The sequence below is a fragment of the Crocuta crocuta genome, unplaced genomic scaffold, assembly GCF_008692635.1.
Source record: "Crocuta crocuta isolate KB4526 unplaced genomic scaffold, BGI_CrCroc_1.0 scaffold25, whole genome shotgun sequence".
NCBI lineage: Eukaryota > Metazoa > Chordata > Mammalia > Carnivora > Hyaenidae > Crocuta > Crocuta crocuta.
Window position 1 is genome coordinate 18914253 of NW_027532015.1, and position 11434 is coordinate 18925686.

At 39.9% G+C, this 11434-nt stretch overlaps 1 protein-coding gene across 1 annotated transcript in view; it reads right to left on the reverse strand.

The window, feature by feature from the left end:
- The window catches only part of ENPP1 (ectonucleotide pyrophosphatase/phosphodiesterase 1), a 70523-nt gene that overhangs the window by 58895 nt on the left and 194 nt on the right, over nucleotides 1-11434 (reverse strand). The gene's annotated exons all lie outside the window — the stretch shown is intronic.

Below are 11434 nucleotides of genomic sequence, written 5' to 3' on the forward strand. Positions count from 1 at the left end.
GGGGGGGGAGGGCAGGCATCTGCAGACCCTGTCTGACTCTCTGCGGGCATGGTACCATAAGGTCAGAAGTTGAAAATGATCTGAGTCTTAGAACATCTAAATCCAAATTAGGCAGATAACGTACGCATGTCCCATCTTACAGAAGGGTCACAGAGTCCCCCTAACATGTGGGTCCCAGATCGGACTTACCAGCCATCAGGTGTGCTACCTCTTACATCATACAACTGGGCCAGTCAAGGGAGAAAAAGTGCTTCACGTCAACTCCATAAAGGCATGTATAAATTCACCAAACACCCCCAGAGCTCAGACCACGCACAAGGGTCAACTTTAAGTGCCTGATAAATATGGCCTCATCCATGGCCACACATGTCACAGACTTGCAGCACTGCTATGACGGGATGGAGCTGACAAGTCCAGTCCCCAAGTGGTAACACCGGTATTCAAGCAATGAGAAATAGGCAAAAAGAAGGTTGAGTTTAGGGGTACACATTTCCCCTCATGTATTATGTTTAGGAGAAACAACTGAACCATAAGAAAGAAGCCTGAGCAGTGGAGGTAAAGCTGAGGCATGAAGAAAACAAAAAAATGTATTCTAAAAAAAATTATTTTTAATTATTGGGGACGAAGCCTGAGGTATGAGTAGAGGCTTTCAAAGCTTCCCCCATGAACTAGTAAAATAAAAGTCTATAAATCCTATCTTGAAAGGATAAAAAGCTGTCTAGCACTGACTAAACCTCCTCATAGAACATAAAAAAGAAATGGAGCAGTATCTATAGCGTGATCTCAGTTTTGTTAAAAAAGTGATATGTACACATGGAAATGTCCTGAGGTTAAAAAATATTATTAATAGCAGATAAGAAGGCTGCAATCTCTATTTTCTTATACTTTTTCACATTTTCTGAACTTTACATATCTGTAATATGTAGTGTTTTTAAACACAGGGAAAATTAGAAGCTCTCTATGCAAAGATTTTAGACCTAGAATAAAGCCACCTAGGGCTCGCTTCGGCAGCACATATACTAGAATAAAGCCACCTGCTCCAAATCCCTTGTATTTAGGGTCAAAGAAACTGAAAGTCAGAGAAGAGCAAATGTTCAAAGGTCACACAATAACTACTTCCTAGAACTTCAAGTTTCAGACTTTTTACATGACCCATGTCTCTTAAAACTTGCTTGAATCATCCCAGAAAAGTCAATGTTCTCTTTTCCTTTAAAAGTTTCCAGACATGGGGCGCCTGAGTGGCTCAGTCTGTTAAGCGTCCTGCTCTGGATTTCAGCTCAGGTCATGATCTCATGGGTTTGTGAGTTCAGAGCCCCACATCCAGCTCTGTGCTGACAGTGTGAAGCCTGCTTGCGATTCTGTCACCCTCTTTCCCCACCCCTCTCCCACTCCTTCACTCTCTCAAAATAAATATTTTCACAAAAAAACTTTCCAAGAGATGACGAATGTATAAATACTTTTATATGCCAACATTCTTCATATTTGCTCCTTTTGAGCTGACTGGTAAGGTATTTTAGTGTACAAGTAGAGTTGTTTTGTACTTATGTCTTTGGTTAATTCAAAGAGACAAAAACAACATAATCTATTCATAATGCTCCTAACCTACACCCTTCCCACCTGAATATACTCCATTCACCTGTTTCCAGGAAATTCTTATTTAAATCCTGCTGGATGGCACTCTACAGGAGGCCTACGTGTTTGTTGGATGACAAGTATTATGGAATAAACTCCATGCCAAGGACCCTTAACCTGATTCAATGCCACCTGAAAATGCACGGGCCTAAGATTTGTTTTGGTTTTGTGTCAAGTATGTTGTTGATTGTGGAGAAGGTACTGGCAGTGGAAAGTCTGAACTGAAGAGTTCTATTGATGATCTGATGTAAAAAGTGAAACCTGCTTGATATTCGTATGGATGTTTGAATTGGAAGGAAGTCCAAATTTTATCAGATCACAGCAAAGGCAGAAGCCTAGCATGGCTGAGAGCAATAAAGAGCAATTAAAGGACAAGCCAGGGCAGAGTAAGGAAAAGGCAGTTAAAAGTACAAGAAACAAATGAGAGCACAGGTCGGCTCCTGAGAGACGGAAACTACACACGTGATGGAGGAAAGAGACAGTATATGTCAGGTCCTGTACTGGCAGCAAGAACAATGAATGGGCTACTTTAATCAAGGCACCTCTGAGGTCCAAGGAAAGAATGGGCCAAATGCAACCGGCAGTAGCACCATTTCAACCCAAAGCCAACACACAGTTGAGGTCATGAAGGAATATTCAGTAATTTTTTTTTAAATCACAGCACCATGTATGAAGTCTGTGTAAGAACAAGTTAATTAGCACCCCGAACTAAAGAAATTCAGGCTGGTGTGCCTTCTCCACCGTGTCATGGTCCTTTGGAGTGCTGCTTCTCAAACTGAACATGTAGACCAATCCCCTGGTGATCTGCAAAAATGCAGATTCTGGTTGGGAAGGTCTGAGGGCAGGGCCCAAGATTCTGCATTTTGTACAGGTGCCAAGGAGGTGAGGCTGAGGTCTGCAGAGTAGCAAGGATGTGAATGTCTTCTGAGTAAAGAAAAATAAAAAAATCCAGTCACACTAAAGTTTATCAATAATCACAGGAAAAATGACACATTCAGGGCACATTTTGTGTCATGCTTTGTATGTTATCTAACTTAATTCTCTTAATAACATCCATGATGATTTGATCATGTCTACCTTATGGATGGTGATATTCAGGAAACTTAAGTTATTTTCCTACATTCAAGCAGCTAATAACAGATCAAGATTTAAATCCAAATCTGTCTGACTTCAAAACTGTATATCAATAAGCTACAGGGATAAGATTAGGAGAATTAACAGAAACTCTTAGAAACTCCTCCAAATATCTGAGCATTGATTTTTCATCTCTAAACGGAGGTAACGGCAGAGATGTGGGTTTAGACCAAAAGAGGTAGTAGATGAAGTATTTTGGAATCTAGAAAGATAGTCATATTTATCATACTGTAAAGATACAATAGTCATAACTGGCCCATTCTTTTTATGTCTGAATATCCTTTCCTAAAATAGTATTGAGTGTACACCTTTCCTTAAAGCAGATATTCTTACGGGTTAAGTGTTCGACTTCGGCTCAGGTCATGATCCCACGGTTCGTGGGTTTGAGCCCTGCGTTGGGCTCTGTGCTGACAGCCAGCTCAGAGCCTAGAGCCTCTTCAGATTCTGTGTCTCAGTCTCTCTCTGACCCTCCTCTGCTCACAGTCTGTCTGTCTCTGTCTCTCTGTCTCTCTGTCTGTCTCTGTCTCTGTCTCTGTCTCTGTCTCTGTCTCTCTCTCTCTCTCTCTCTCTCTCACAGAAATAAATAAAACATTAGGGGTGCCTGGGTGGCTCAGTCGTTAAGCATCTGACTTTGGCTCAGGTGGTGATCTCAGTTCATGGGTTCGAGCCCCGCGTAGGGCTCTGTGCTGACAGTTAGCTCAGAGCCTGTTTCGGATTCTGTGTCTCCCTCGCTCTGACCTTACCCTGTTCACGCTCTCTCTCTCACACACAGAAACAAATAAAACATTAAAAAAATTTTTTAAAAAAAGAAAAACATTAAAAAATATTTTTAAAAAGCAGATCTTAAAACTTTTGCTCTCAGAATCCCCTTATACTCTTAAAACTTAGAGAAGACCCTAAGAAGCCTTTTTAGATAACTGAGGACTTCTTTAAAACCACACCAAATTTTTGTTTTTACAATTTTATTCATTTTTTGCGAGACAGAGAGACAGAATATGAGTGGGGGAGGGACAAAGAGAGACACAGAATCTGAAGCAAACTCCAGGCTCTGAGCTTTCAGCACAGAGCACAACCCCATGAACCCTGAAATGATGACCTTAGCCAAAGTGAAACACTTAACCAACTGAGCCACCCAGCTGCCCCACCCAAATCCAAGTGGTAATTTCTTAAAGGCAAAGTGCAACATGAAACTTGAAACAACATTAATAAACTTTTCATACTGTTACATGAAAATCCCTTAGTCTATCTTGCCCTTTGAATGAAACTAACACCCATTCAGTTTTGTAGCTCATCCAATGATTCCTTGGAAAATATTGCTTCACTGAGTTACATAGTTCTTTCAAATGTTGACACATCATTATACCTTATGAAAAAAAAGTCAAACTCTTTACTATCTCCATCAATTTCTTCAGAAAAGTCTTAAAAAGTTTGGGAAGCTATCAATCATACAACAGGTACAACTGTTCCAAAATTCTGATTTTTACTGAAAAGACTGGATTTTACCACAGGCAACAGGTACCTTAATTTGTTTTCCTTGAAGTGAGAAGCGAACATTACTCATCTTGATAAAATATGGGCCATCTAAATAACCAGTGCATGTCAGTTGTTCTTTCAAAGAAAAATGAAAAAGAAAAGAAAAAGAAAAAATGCAAACTGGTGTTTCATGGAAAAAAAGGAGCCAGTCCGGGTCACTACTCAATCACAGAGTTAGTTTTCCCTCCAGAAAACAACAGCACTTTAGGACACAGCCACGCATACTTCCAATTTCCCACCTATTAAAGAGGTAGGTAATTTAAGGTTGAGATGTAATAAAATCTGCTTCATCAAGAACATTTTTACTGCCTCATCCAGTACATTTCTTCTCAGTGAAACTGACTTCGTTGTGTGCATGGGCATGACTACTGATACTGCCGGTGCCACTCACTGCCTTGGCTCCTAAGGTGACAGCAGTGGTCCCTGCTATTGTTTTCATGCCATCAGCGTCAAGGTCACCATGGTGAAATGGGCAGATGACATCTTAGTTTTGTTGCTAAAATTATTTGGAAGCCATGGGACCCATTCACCACAGGTGGAGGGCTGCTGTCTGAAATATGTGGGGCTTTTGAAACTTGGTTCTACTGGTGTTGTCTTTTGCTTATAAACCTATTTATTCAAAAATAAAGTTAATCTGGAGCAACTGGAGACTATTTGGAAAAATTTCATAACGACAGTTGTATTTTATTTTCCAGCACAACAGCATCATAAAAAACTACTCGAGTTCCTTTCCATTTCTCTCTCCATGACAGACCCTACGTAGGCCCCAGATGTCAAAAACCTTTTCAAAGGAAAGAAATCAGCTCTAGAAACAAATTACGTGCTCTGAAATAATTCCTGAAAACCAAGATAGAATACTCTTTAAGAATCTCAAACCATGCCTTTGATAGAATGTCTGCCACCTAAATCTATGTAAAATCCTAAGATTCGGTGAGAAAACGATCAATCCACAAATGAGACACGCTTGTGAAAATTCACTCCCTTCAAAATGACTTTCTATCAGGACTCTTTTCCTCTTCTAGTATATTTAAAAATGTATTAAAAAGGAAACTCAAGGGTGCCTGGGTGGCTCCAGTTAGTAAGTGTCTCTTGGATTTTGACTCAGGTCATGATCTCATGGTGCAGGAGTTCCGGCCCCATATAGCACTCTACTGACAGTGTAGAGCCTGCTTGAGATTCTTCTCTCTCTCTCTCTCTCTCTCTCTCTCTCTCTCTCTCTGTCTCTTTCTGTCCTCCCATGCGGTCTTTCTCTCCCTAAACAAAAAATAAATAGAAATTAAAAAAGAAGGAAACTCAAATTAAAAAGATGACATCACTTTCCTCAATATTTGTATACATTGGAAGCTCAGAATAACACGTGATTATTGACATCACACTGATAAAAAAGGCAAATAAATGGGATGGCCATTAATCCAGAATAAAAATCTGTAGTGAAAAGGCCTAGCATAGTTTTCTACTTACAGATGGCATATGACTTTCGCCTATAAATTTAACCCACTCTTTCTAGAAATAGACTAAATGAACCAACTACACCTTAACAACTTAAGGTAATTGTTAAAATTATGCAGATTCCTTGGGTCCATTCCTATCTTAGTGCCACTCAAAATGCTGTCACAAAATGTCATAGACTGGGTAATCTAACAAATTTCTCGTGGTCCAAGTCTGCCAAGTCCAAGATCAGGGTGCTGGCCAAACTGCTTCCTGGTGAAGACTCTCTTCTTTCTGGCTTCGTCTTTCACTATGTCTTCACAGGACCTTTCCTCAGTGTCAGATGGTCATGGGGGAAGGAAGGGAAGGAGATGGCTCAGATCTCCTCTCTTCCCCTTCCTGTAAGGCTCCTTACTATAGTCCCACCATGACAGCCTGCCTTCACAACCTCATCTGAGTCTTATCACCTCCCAAAGACCCCATTTCCAAATATCATTGTATTAGGGGCTGATGACTTCACCATATGAATGTAGGAAGGACATGGACATTTACCTAACAATTTCAATCCTTCTGAACCACAACCTCTGGGATTGGAGCCCAGTAATCTGTTGTCCTTAACAGTTTTCCTAAGCACTCTGCTGTTTGAGAAACCTGACTGCATGCCTGTGAGCCTCAGTTTCCTAATCTGTAAAATAGGATTAATTGACACCATACCTCACTGTTTCAGAGTTGCTGAGTATCTGGGAAACTAAATTCTAAAATCACAAAGTGCTGGGGCACCTGGGTGGGTCGGTCAGTTAAAATCTCCCACTTAGGCTCAGGTCATGATCTCGAGATTCGTGGGTTTGAGCCCCACGTTGGGCTCTGTGCTGACAGCTAGCTCAGAGCCTGGAGCCTATTTCAGATTCTTTATCTCCCTCTCTCTCTGACCCTCCACTGCTCTCACTCGCTCTCTCAGAAATAAATAAAACATAAAAAAATTGTTTTAAATAAATAAACTCACAAAGTGCTTTGTGAATTGTAAACTTTTACTGCCCACATTTCCACCAAATCTTATTCTAAAATCTAAAAGCTAGAGGGATTAAAATAAAGATTATAGATGTTGCCTTAATTCTTGTAATTAAACCTCAGATAACTAAAATACTCAGGGAAGAGTGTTCTAGTTAAAATTTAGCTGAATATTCTGGTCAACTTTAAAAAAGCCCTTTCAAATAAATTATATTTTCTTTCCATGGTAAATACATAACTATAAACTATAAAATAAATTTTATTTGGTATCAAAGGACTTTTATTTTAAGTCTGTTTTCTGAAAATCAGTTCCTGTTAGGCTTAAAAGTAATCTATGTTCTGCCTTGAACTCATTTGCTAAATGACTTTTTTACTTCTTGTTTGGGGATATTTCATGGTAGGTAAAGGCATGTTTATTTTAACCAAAGGTAGATCATTAATTATAAGTTGTATTCCAAAAGCTTATTTGTTCCTAAGTTGTTTCAAACATGAAATGCCTCTCCCCTCACTCCCCCAATTATAAATCACAATTAAGTTTTCTAGCTTGTCCAAAAAGCCCATAAACACAGATGAAATACATCTGCTAGGAGTTAAAAGTCACACAGATATTTTACAATGGAATTTATTAAACTCAAACTGAATATAAAACTATTTTCATTTACCTTTAATAGTAGTATCTGAGAAAAACGCTAGCTGGAGGAACTCATGGACAGAGTGGTAAAAATTTCTGTAAATATCGTAAATGAGGCAATGATCCTCAGTTCTTTATTAGATAGAATTTATAAGGTCTCTCAACATGGCCACTAGGGGCCATGATTAGGAATCCTGGTCAGATCAGCTCAGAATCATTAGGAAATAATGAAGGTGGGACACAGCACCACTGAGTGTCCAGAGTTACCTGAACAAGTGGAATGAATACATGGGGAAAAAGAAAATGTTGAAAGGATGGCTGTGTATCAATGGAGTGAAAATAGGTGAGGTATCGATGGTAAGACAGAGACAAAGAGACCAGAATATGACTCCAAGCAGAAGAAAGGAAGTAATAGAAAGCAATTCTGGAGAAAACAGTACCCCACAAAAGCCACAAAGACTGAACTTGGGGCATAACAAAGTCACCAAAAACAGAAGAGGCCTCGATACAAGTGAAGGAGACTTTCCTTTGAATCTGCAGGATGACCTGACTTACACATGCCAGATGGCCACGCTTAGGTCATGTGTACCTGAGAGAATGCCCAATAGTGAGATTTCTCTGAATGCAAATGATCACAGAGGCTTTGTATGGCCTGTCCCAAGGCAGGTTGGCCTTGGCTGGAAACTTGGTTATAGCTCATTCACTGCCTCTTTCATCTCCCAATGCCCTAATGGAATGATTTCCCAGTTTTATTCTTATCCCTGAATTTACACCCAAGCTCCGTATGTACCAGTGCGTCTATATATAGATTCCTGAAATTCCTGACCTTCAACTGGTCATGTGGGTCTGGATATATATACAATCTTCCCATCCTGCCCTTTTCCAAGGCAAAGTGTCACTTGGTCTAAGTAAAAATGTAGTGCATTCACTCATTCAACCAAAAGCCGATGTTGGGTGTTAAGGCACCATCTTAGGTCCGGTAGCAAACACAACCATCTTACTTGGCTCCTAGAAATCACTGATGCATTTTATCACAACATGTGAAACAAAAACCGTAAGAGGCAAATGGGGGACTTTTCTGACCTTTAAGATGCTCTCGTCATTTTGAAATATGCTAAACTGTGGCTGGCTGGATGTTAAATTTTACAAACCAAAGAACAATGCCAATTCCAAGTCTGATTAAGAGCAGAGAGAGAACTGAATGTTCTCCATGTTGTATTTCAGAGATAAGACACGGTGTTGTAAAAAGGGGAGAAAAGCTAACCGAATTAATAATTTTCATACCCAAACTTCTGATAAACAAGCCACAGCCACTTACAAAGACCTTTCACTGAAAGGTGAAAGTGGTTTTCAATCACTACCACCCATACATAAAGCCCTGTGCACATACACAGGTGGATGTATTCATACGCACAGCAGGTCACAAACACAAAAGCAATGCTGTAGAAGATCGCACTGGAGACTGGGGAAAACGTACTGCACTGTGGTTGAAAGTTTTCTGCTCTTGGGGTGCCTGGGTGGCTCAGGCAGTTAAGCATAGACTCTTGATTTCCACTCAGGTCATGACCTCATGTATTGTTTGGGAGACTGAGCCCTGTGTCAGGCTCTGTTTGGACAGTATGGAGCCTGCTTGGGATTCCCCTCTCCCTCACAATAAACTTTTTTTTTTTTTTAAAGAAAGTTTACCTTTAAAATGATACCAGGAACAAGTTTTTTTTTCCCCCAAATCTTCAAGTCCAACCTCGGTTTAAGTCAAAATTTCAGTTCAAAATTTATTTTGGAACCAAGGAAAGGCATTCAGTATTTAACACATCTACTGAAGCATATAGAGAATACTACTTGTATTTGCCCTGTTAAAGTTTTCCGCAGTCTGGCTCAGTGCCTCTAGGCAGGAGCATTTCCAGGGCCCAGGGCCAAAAGCCACCAGAGCCTGCAATTCTTTCCCTGGAATCAAACACCATACTTCAAGAGAAGGGAGGATAGAGCAGGATATTCCCTTCTTTACTACATCATTTAATGTACTTAGCTGAAGTATTTTCAGAAAGATTCAAGAGTTGCCTCTGGAAGGCAGCTCTTGTGATTATCTGCCTAGATAAAAACTGTGTCTGACACCCATAACAGTGACTGGCCTCTAGTAATCTCAACGCCAGATGCAATTAGTCCATTTCTCCAACTTTTTGATCTTTAACTTGAAAAACGGAATGCCTAAGTGCCATTCCTTTCTAGAAGACCTGTTCCAGAACTCTTTGATGTCATTGTCAAAATCCTTTTGGAGATTTTCCCTATGGAAGTGTATCATTTGGGGAAAGTCAAGGAGGAGCGGTTGGGGGGGAAGAAGGGTCCTGAAGTAGGGAAGAAAAAGAATGGGTACAAGGTTTCACATACACTTGAGTTACTAATTAAGATCTCAAAAATACAGCAATGAGTTTAGGTGTATTTAATTTCCCACAGTATTTCATCAAAAGTCTTGAGGTAAGAATTCTCTGCCAATTCAATTATGTTACAGCAAAACACCCTGCCTAATGGGATAAGAAATATTCACGATCGTACTACTTATGGAAGTAAGACCTAAGACTTCCATATCCAATAGCAAGAGTTGCATCATGAGAGCATAATGGAATGCTATTTAGCTGACTGCATGTGTCAAAGACTGAAATGCAGGTTTCAAAGATAGGACTTTGCTGGTACCTATTATGGATATAAGTAAACGAGTAGGAAAGACTTAAAACCTGAACACAGCAATTGGCAATTTAACAACCTTTCAAGACTGTAGGCATTTAGAAATGATTTAACATTAGTTACGCAGATTCAATGTACAATTATTTGATACCCTGTAGTGTGCTAAACATGTAAAAATACTGATACTAAATCTTTCAGTGATCATGTTCTAAATGCAAAAGTCTCCCATTAACAGAAAGAAAAAAAAGGGGACTCAATCGATCAAAACTAAGTTCTCATCAATATCATGTGTTCTAGACTCAGTGATATATGATGCAAAAATATATGCTGATACAAAAATTATGTAGTTTGCGAGTATTTGAATCTTAAGACTTAATTTGTGAGTACTAAGCATATGATACCATCTCTTTAAGAATGTTGGTTCCTCAAAGTAGAACCTCTCCACCATACCTGAAAACATAGTGAAAATGGAAATGCTTATGAAAGGAAAGTAGTTTTCATATATGAGAAAGATTTTCTACACAGCACTGCTCAATCATAGTCAGTGATAATGTTACTTTATAATAAGTACTATACATACAATAAAAATTATGGCTGCTTGCAATTTTCAACTTACTGCCACACAGAAATTGCTCCCATTGGGTCCTCACAATAATCCTATGCAATGGGCAATGGAGACGGTGTCCTCATTGTAACAAATGAGAAATTGAGGTTTGGGAGAGTTATCCACGATCTTGGCAATTACTAACTAAATCAAGAACCCTGGCTCTGACTCTCCATACAGCACTTCCCACTATGGATCTAGAATGAATCTCTCCCCTACCCCCAACATTTCAAATAAGGGACTGTGGACCTTGCAACTGTCCTAACAAAGTAGCGGAGAAACGATGGCTACTTTTGTTGGCAACAAAAACCGTGTAACCTATGGTTAAAAGAGTGGACCAAGAATCTTAAACGTTTCTTCACATCGCATAAGAAAATTGATGGAATTTCTGAACAGCTGCAAGGAAATTCCTCAGTAGAGCCAAAAGAAAAGGCATTTGGTTAAGTTCCTGATAAAACTTAAAGAGCTCCGTTAAATCTTTTCAAGCGAAATCAGTTAATGCAAAGAAGGGCATGAATTCTGCAGAGTAGCCAAAAAACAAACATGCAAATGGAACGTATGTTCGTAAGTCCAACAACTTTCAGGTTGGCCCTTTTTCCCTTCTAAAAACTTCGTACCCTCTCGGGGGGCGAAGGGGTACTTCCAAAAATGACCGTTTGAACTTTGGGATTTCCTAAGCAGGCCCTTAGAAGCATCAGTGGCGCACGTGAACGTGAACTACTCCCCGGGGGCAAAGCGAAGAACAGTGCGGAGCGCGTGCAGGCGAGGAGCCGCCGCAGAAACGC